This window comes from Schistocerca serialis, chromosome 2, assembly GCF_023864345.2.
Source record: "Schistocerca serialis cubense isolate TAMUIC-IGC-003099 chromosome 2, iqSchSeri2.2, whole genome shotgun sequence".
NCBI lineage: Eukaryota > Metazoa > Arthropoda > Insecta > Orthoptera > Acrididae > Schistocerca > Schistocerca serialis.
In genome coordinates, this window is record NC_064639.1 from 314,673,994 (window position 1) to 314,681,228 (window position 7,235).

Below are 7,235 nucleotides of genomic sequence, written 5' to 3' on the forward strand. Positions count from 1 at the left end.
TCCACAATATTTCTTGTTCCACCAGCTATCGATGCCCCCCAAAAACTACATTCTTTCGTAGAAAAAGTCTGTAGTTAGTGGAATAACATAGTAAATAATGATATTTTGCATATTAACCATATGGCGAAATACTCTTCTCTTTGCATGCTATCATTTGCCAGATTCTCTTTTCAGTATCTAAAACCATTTATGAAATATGAGGAATGTTGTGAATATTTCAGTGGGGCATTGTCACTGGCACGCGTGATCGCATATGAGTGTGCTACACCAGATCAATTTTCTCGAGATTGGTGACAGGTAGAGACCTCCACTCAAGTCTGAAGAAAAATTCAGTGTGTTAGCTAAATTTCATTTACAGCTGCATATTATGTAATATGGATCAAACACAAAAGCATAGCGATCCCATTTTCTCACAGTAAACTTTTTCGAATTTCGGGCAGTGTCTTACTTAAATGCAAATATCATATTACCTATGACCATTGACGAAATGATTTACTGTTTTGTGTCTTGCTTGGTCAGGAAAACCTTTCTTGATTTGTCTGACCGCCAGTATTTCCTTGTTCATTTAGCTTTATCCAGGGTCAACCACGTGGAGACGAACTGCTCTGCACCCCTCGACAAATGCCTACGCTGGATACCACCAATTAGCAAAAATTACGACAAGTTTCTCGGAGCAGTTTTAAGCACCGCTAAAAAGTGCATTCCCAGAGGATACCGAAGGAATATATCCCATGGTGGTACGAAAGCAGTGAAAGCCTCTTCAAAGCTTCCTTGAGGCGGGTGATCAAGAAGTGGCAGACGAGCATCACCATAACGTTGACGATGTGAGACAACAGAAATGACTGGAACCAGTGGAATGTGTGAACTTTCGGACATCAAACCGTCAGGCACGGACTTCGCTACGAAAATTAGGAAGCGGAACACCTATTCAACGGCAAAAAGCAAACATCTCTCCAAATACATACCCCCCCCCCCCCACACCCCCACATAACAGCAACGTCCAGAACACCAAGAGACAAAGCACACACAGTAGAAATAAAACGTAAACTCAGAAATATGCAGAATCAGACGACAGAGACTGAATATGCTCGCCCTTTTACACTTGAAGAAACTTATCGGCACAAGAACATCACGCCAGGGAAAGCATCAGGATTCGACGACATCAGCCCCGAATTCCTAATAAACTGTGGAAAACACGCAAAGCTGGAGCTGGCCAGATTCTTCACCGACATCATCCAAACTGGTAATCTACCCAGAGAGTTCAAACGAACAGAGATAATAGCCATCCTAAAACCAGGGAAACCAGCAAACTTACGTGACAGCTACAGGTCTATTCCATTATTATCAGTAGCATAAAAGTTATTTGAAAGGCTAATCTACAGCAGAATTTCTCAGAAAATACGAGGGTAAGTCAATTGTTATCCGCAAAGTAGTTATAAAATTTTATTCTAATCAAATAGGAAACTTACAAGAGCATCATTTTTCGCCATAGTCTCCTTGCGTTTCAACGCACATGCTCCATCGTTGTACAAGCTTCCAGATGCCCTCATAAAAGAAGGTTCTCAGTTGAGCTGCGAGCCACGAATGCACCGGTTCTTTCACTGCTTCGTCCGCGGCAAATCGACGGCCCCTTAATGCCTGTTTGACTGTACCAAACAAGTGATAGTCAGAAGGGGCAAGATTGGGACTATATGGAGGATGACCCAGTACTTCAAATTTGAGTTTCTGGAGTGTTTCAGCAGTGTGGGCAGCAGTATACGGACGGGCATTGTCGTTCAACAACACAACACCTTTTGACAGCAATCCTCGGCATTTGCTTCGAATTGCACGCTTTAGCCTGGCAGTAAGCATCTCACTGTGACGTACACTGTTTATTGTTGTGTCCCTTTCTCCATAATGTTCCAGTACTGGACCTTGTGTGTCCCAGAAAACCGTAAGCATCAGTTTCCCTGCGGACGCTTGGGTCTTGAACTTCTCCTTGCACGGCGAATTTGGAGGTTTCCACTCCATACTCTGCCGTTTAAAAATGGTTCAAATGGCTCTGAGCACTACGGGACTTAACAGCTGAGGTCATCAGTCCCCTAGAACTCAGAACTACTTAAACCTAACTAACCTAAGGACATCACACACATCCATGCCGGAGGCAGGATTCGAACCTGCGACTGTAGCGGTCGCACGGTTCCAGACTGAAGCGCCTAGAACCGCTTGGCCATAACGGCCGGCTTTGCCGTTTACTCTCCGGCTCTTAATGATGGATCCATGTTTCGTCATCAGTAATGATCATGTCTAAGAAGTTGTCCACTTCGTTACCATAGCGATCCAAATGCTTTTTGCAGATGTCCAAGCGCGTTTATTTATGCAACTGTGTGAGTTGTTTTAGGACTCATCTTGCAGAAACTTCATGAAACCCAAGTCTGTTGTGGATGATTTCGTATACAGAACTGTGGCTAGTTTACAGACGATGTGCCACTTCGTCAATAGTTAATCGTCTATCTAAGAGAATCATTTCACATGAACGCTCAATGGTTTCTTCATTTGTGGCGGTAAACTGAAAGAAGCAGCGGTTGTAGAGAGCTTCAGGGAGAGCATTAGGGAACGATCGACAAGAATAGCACTCCGTCTGCAGGCCACAAGTGGCCCATCGGGACAATCCGACCGCCGTGTCATCCTCAGGTGAGGATGCGGATAGGAGGGGCGTGTGGTCAGCACACCGCTCTCCCGGTCGTTACGATGCTTTTCTTTGACCGGAGCCGCTACTATTCGGTCGAGTAGCTCCTCAGTTGGCATCACGAGGCTAAGTGCACCCCAAAAAATGGCAACAGCACATGGCGGCCCGGATGGACACCCATCCAAGTGCCAAACAACCCCGACAGCGCTTAACTTCGGTGATCTGGCGAGAACCGGTGTATCCACTGCGGCAAGGCCGTTGCCATTGACAAGAATGGGGGAAAGAAATACAGTAGAAGAAGAATGGGTAGCTTTGAGAGACGAAATAGTGAAGGTAGCAGAGATCAAGTAGGTAAAAAGGCGAGGGCTAATAGAAATCCTTGAGTAACAGAAGAGATATTGAATTTAATTGCTGAAAGGAGAAAATATAAAAACGCAGTAAATGAAGCAGGCAAAAAGGAATACAAAAGTCTCAAAAATGATATCGACAGGAAGTGCAAAATGGCTAAGCAGGGATGGCTAGAGGACAAATGTAAGGATGAAGAGGCTTATCTCACTAGGGGTAAGACAGATACTGCCTACAAGAAAATTAAAGAGACCTTTGGAGAAAAGAGAACCACTTACACGAATATCAAGAGCGCAGATGGAAACCCAGTCCGAAGCAAAGAAGGGAAAGCAGAAAGGTGGAAGGAGTATATAGAGGGTCTATACAAGGGCGATGAACTTGAGGACAATATTATGGAAATGGAAGAGGATGTAGATGAAGATGAAATGGGAGATATGACACTGCGTGAAGAGTTTGACAGAGCACTGAAAGACCTGAGTCGAAACAAGGCCCCAGGAGTAGACAACATTCCATTAGAACTACTGACAGCCTTGGGAGAGCCAGTCCTGACAAAACTCTACCATCTGGTGAGCAAGATGTATGAGACAGGCGAAATACCCTCAGACTTCAAGAAGAATATAATAATTCCAATCCCAAAGAAAGCGGGTGTTGACAGATGTGAAAATTACCGAACTATCAGTTTAATAAGCCACTGCTGCAAAATACTAACACGAATTCTTTACAGACGCATGGAAAAACTGCTATAAGCCGACCTCGGGGAAGATCGGTTTGGATTCCGTAGAAATGTTGGAACATTTGAGGCAATACTGACCCTACGACTTATCTTAGAAAACAGATTAAGGAAAGGCAAACCTACGTTTCTAGCATTTGTAGACATAGAGAAAGCTTTTGACAACGTTGAGTGGAATGCGCTCTTTCAACTTCTGAAGGTGGTAGGGGTAAATTACAGGGAGCGAAAGGCTATTTACAATTTGTACAGAAACCAGATGGCAGTTATAAGAGTCGAGGGGCATGAAAGGGAAGCAGTGGTTGGGAAGGGAGTGAGATAGGGTTGTAGCCTATCCCCGATGTTATTCAATCTGTATATTGAGCAAGCAGTAAAGGAAGCAAAAGAAAAATTTAGAGTAGGAATTAAAATCCATGGAGAAGAAATAAAAACTTTGAGATTCGCCGATGACATTGTAATTCTGTCAGAGACAGCAAAGGACCTGGAAGAACAGCTGAACGGAATGGACATGGTCTTGAAAGGAGGATATAAGATGAACATCAACAAAATCAAAACGAGGATAATGGAATGCAGTCGAATTAAGTCGGGTGATGCTGAGGGAATTAGATTAGGAACTGAGACATTTAAAGTAGTAAAGGAGTTTTGCTATTTGGGGAGCAAAATAACTGATGATGGTCGAAGTAGAGAGGATATAAAATGTAGACTGGCAATGGCAAGGAAAGCATTCCTGAAGAAGAGAAATTTGTTAACATCGAGTATAGTTTTAAGTGGCAGGAAGTCGTTTCTGAAAGTATTTGTATGGAGTGTAGCCATATATGGAAGTGAAACATGGACGATAAATAGTTAGATAAGACGGGAATAGAAGCTTTCGAAATGTGGTGCTACAGAAGAATGCTGAAGATTAGATGGGTATATCACATAACTTATGAGGAGGTATTGACCAGAACTGGAGAGAAGAGAAATTTGTGGCACAACTTGACTAGAAGAAGGGATCGGTTGGTAGGGCATATTCTGAGGCATCAAGGGATCACCAATTTAGTATTGGGGGGCAGCGTGGAGGGTAAAAATCGCAGAGGGAGACCAAGAGATGAATACACTAAGCAGATTCAGAAGGATGTAGGTTGCAGTAGGTACTGGGAGATGAAGAACCTTCCACAGGATAGAGTAGCATGGCGCCATCTATCACAAAGCGAAAAAAGTGGTCCAACTAAAACATTCATATTTCTTTACGTACTAGATGAATATGTAATAAAAAATGGGGGCTCGTATTAAAAAAAAACGCAATTGATATCCGTTTGAACTATGGCAGAACCATCTAGCGGGCCAACCATAGCCCTATCTGGTTTCCCCCTTCAAGCTAGACGAGTTTCGTTCTTTGTAGTTTTTTCGTTTGATCCTTATTTTGAGAAATATTTGGCCCGGTCACTATCAGTGGACCACCCCGTATAAGGAGCGTTGTAGATGCGTGCGTCATGTCTTTTCGATGTAAAAAAGCACCGTTCCTGAGCTATAAACTTCTCAGCGGGTACGCGACATGGCTGGCTTATCGCACCGGGTCCTGCACGAAAACCGAACTATTCACGAATAATGCATTTGTTTCGAGGAATTCTGTAGCGCGGAATGCGTTCCACGGTTTTGATACAGAACCACACCGCTGGCCCGAGTGTCGCAGGCTTCAGCTTGTCAGCGCGACATCCCAGTCATAATTTCTACGACCCTGGCCCCAGTTCCACGAACCCATAGCGCATTCCAGCCTTTCCGCTGCTGATAACTACGCAGAAAGGCGTGCTTCCGCCCGTAGCGGCGACCTGAAAGCACGCCGCGAGTCACGCTAGGACGGGTAGGGCAGCGCGGGCGAAGCTACGCATGAGCGCGCATTCAGAGACTGTTGCTTAACCAGTACCGCGCAGCATTTCCCTGTGAAGCGACGGCTGGACGTACAAGCAGACCTGGAATCCTCTATCCCTTCAACTTTCTTCTTACTTACGGGATTTTCGGGCATTAATTTCCTGAATCACTACGTTACAGAGAAGTTGCAGCATTAGAAAATTGCAGCGAAATGCAGGAAGATCTGCAGCGGATAGGCACTTGGTGCAGGGAGTGACAACTGACCCTTAACATAGACAAATGTAATGTATTGAGAATACATAGAAAGAAGGATCCTTTATTGTATGATTATATGATAGCGGAACAAACACTGATAGCAGTTACTTCTGTAAAATATCTGGGAGTATGCGTGCGAAACGATTTGAAGTGGAATGATCATATAAAATTAATTGTTGGTAAGGCTGGTGCCAGGTTGAGGTTCATTGGGAGAGCCCTTAGAAAATGTAGTCCATCAACAAAGGAGGTGGCTTACAAAATATTCGTTCGACCTATACATGAGTATTGCTCATCAGTGTGGGATCCGTACCAGGTCGGGTTGACAGAGGAGATAGAGAAGATCCAAAGAAGAGCGGCGCGTTTCGTCACAGGGTTATATGGTAAGCGTGATAGCGTTACGGAGATGTTTAGCAAACTCAAGTGGCAGACTCTGCAAGTGAGACGCTCTGCATCGCGGTGTAGCTTGCTGTCCAGGTTTCCAGAGGGTGCGTTTCTGCATGAGGTATCGAATATATTGCTTCCCCCTACTTATACCTCCCGAGGAGATCACGAATGGAAAATTAGATATTCGAGTTTGCACGGAGGCTTTCCGGCAGTCGTTCTTCCCGCGAACCATACGCGACTGGAACAGGAAAGGGAGGTAATGACAGTGGCACGTAAAGTGCCCTCCGCCACAGACGGTTGGGCGGCTTGCGGAGTATAAATGTGGATGTAGACGTAGATGCAATTCTCAAAAAATCTCGAATTTTTTTTGTGAATATTAGAAGATATATGAGCGCTACTAAATACAAAACATTCGCAGCTTATTACAAGAGTTGCTGGCAGCTGAAAGCATTCGGTCACCTTTCGTTCAACTGCCAGCTATAAAATTTGGGAAATTATAACAAAATTGATTTGTTAATAAGGTAAATGATTTTGTTCCATTTTTTTCTTACGTTGTAATTAAAAAAAGAATATAGCTAAGAAGGTAGCTGAAGAACGTATAGAGTGGAGAGCGAATGGATATGCATAGATGAGTTAGTCTGGCATGTGTAGCATAAAAGCTTGTATTATCAAGGTCCTTAGTGCAGTTCTCCCTAGCAGCAATTTTTTACTTACATTTATAAATTATATATTTATTAACAAGTAGAAATATTAATTACCACATAGGAAATCGTAATTTTTAAATGAAAATAACATTTTCTTGTATTTAATCACTAATCATATTTAATACAGACATGCAAAAAGCATTATGTTATACGAAAAAATTATGTTCTCGTACATTAATAATACTGTTCAGTCTCTATAAACAAAATGGTACTTTTTTTATTGGGTGCTCTGCGTTTGTATAGGAATATTCAGTTTTTTATATGATTACTAGCTGACAAACCCCGCATCGTCCAGATACTCCCT

The 7,235-nt window shown here is 43.3% G+C and overlaps 1 pseudogene; it reads right to left on the reverse strand.

Annotated features, from left to right (window-relative positions):
* Window positions 1-2,813: 2,813 nt before the first annotated feature.
* Window positions 2,814-2,931, reverse strand: LOC126459118 (5S ribosomal RNA; annotated as a pseudogene).
* Window positions 2,932-7,235: the final 4,304 nt, after the last annotated feature.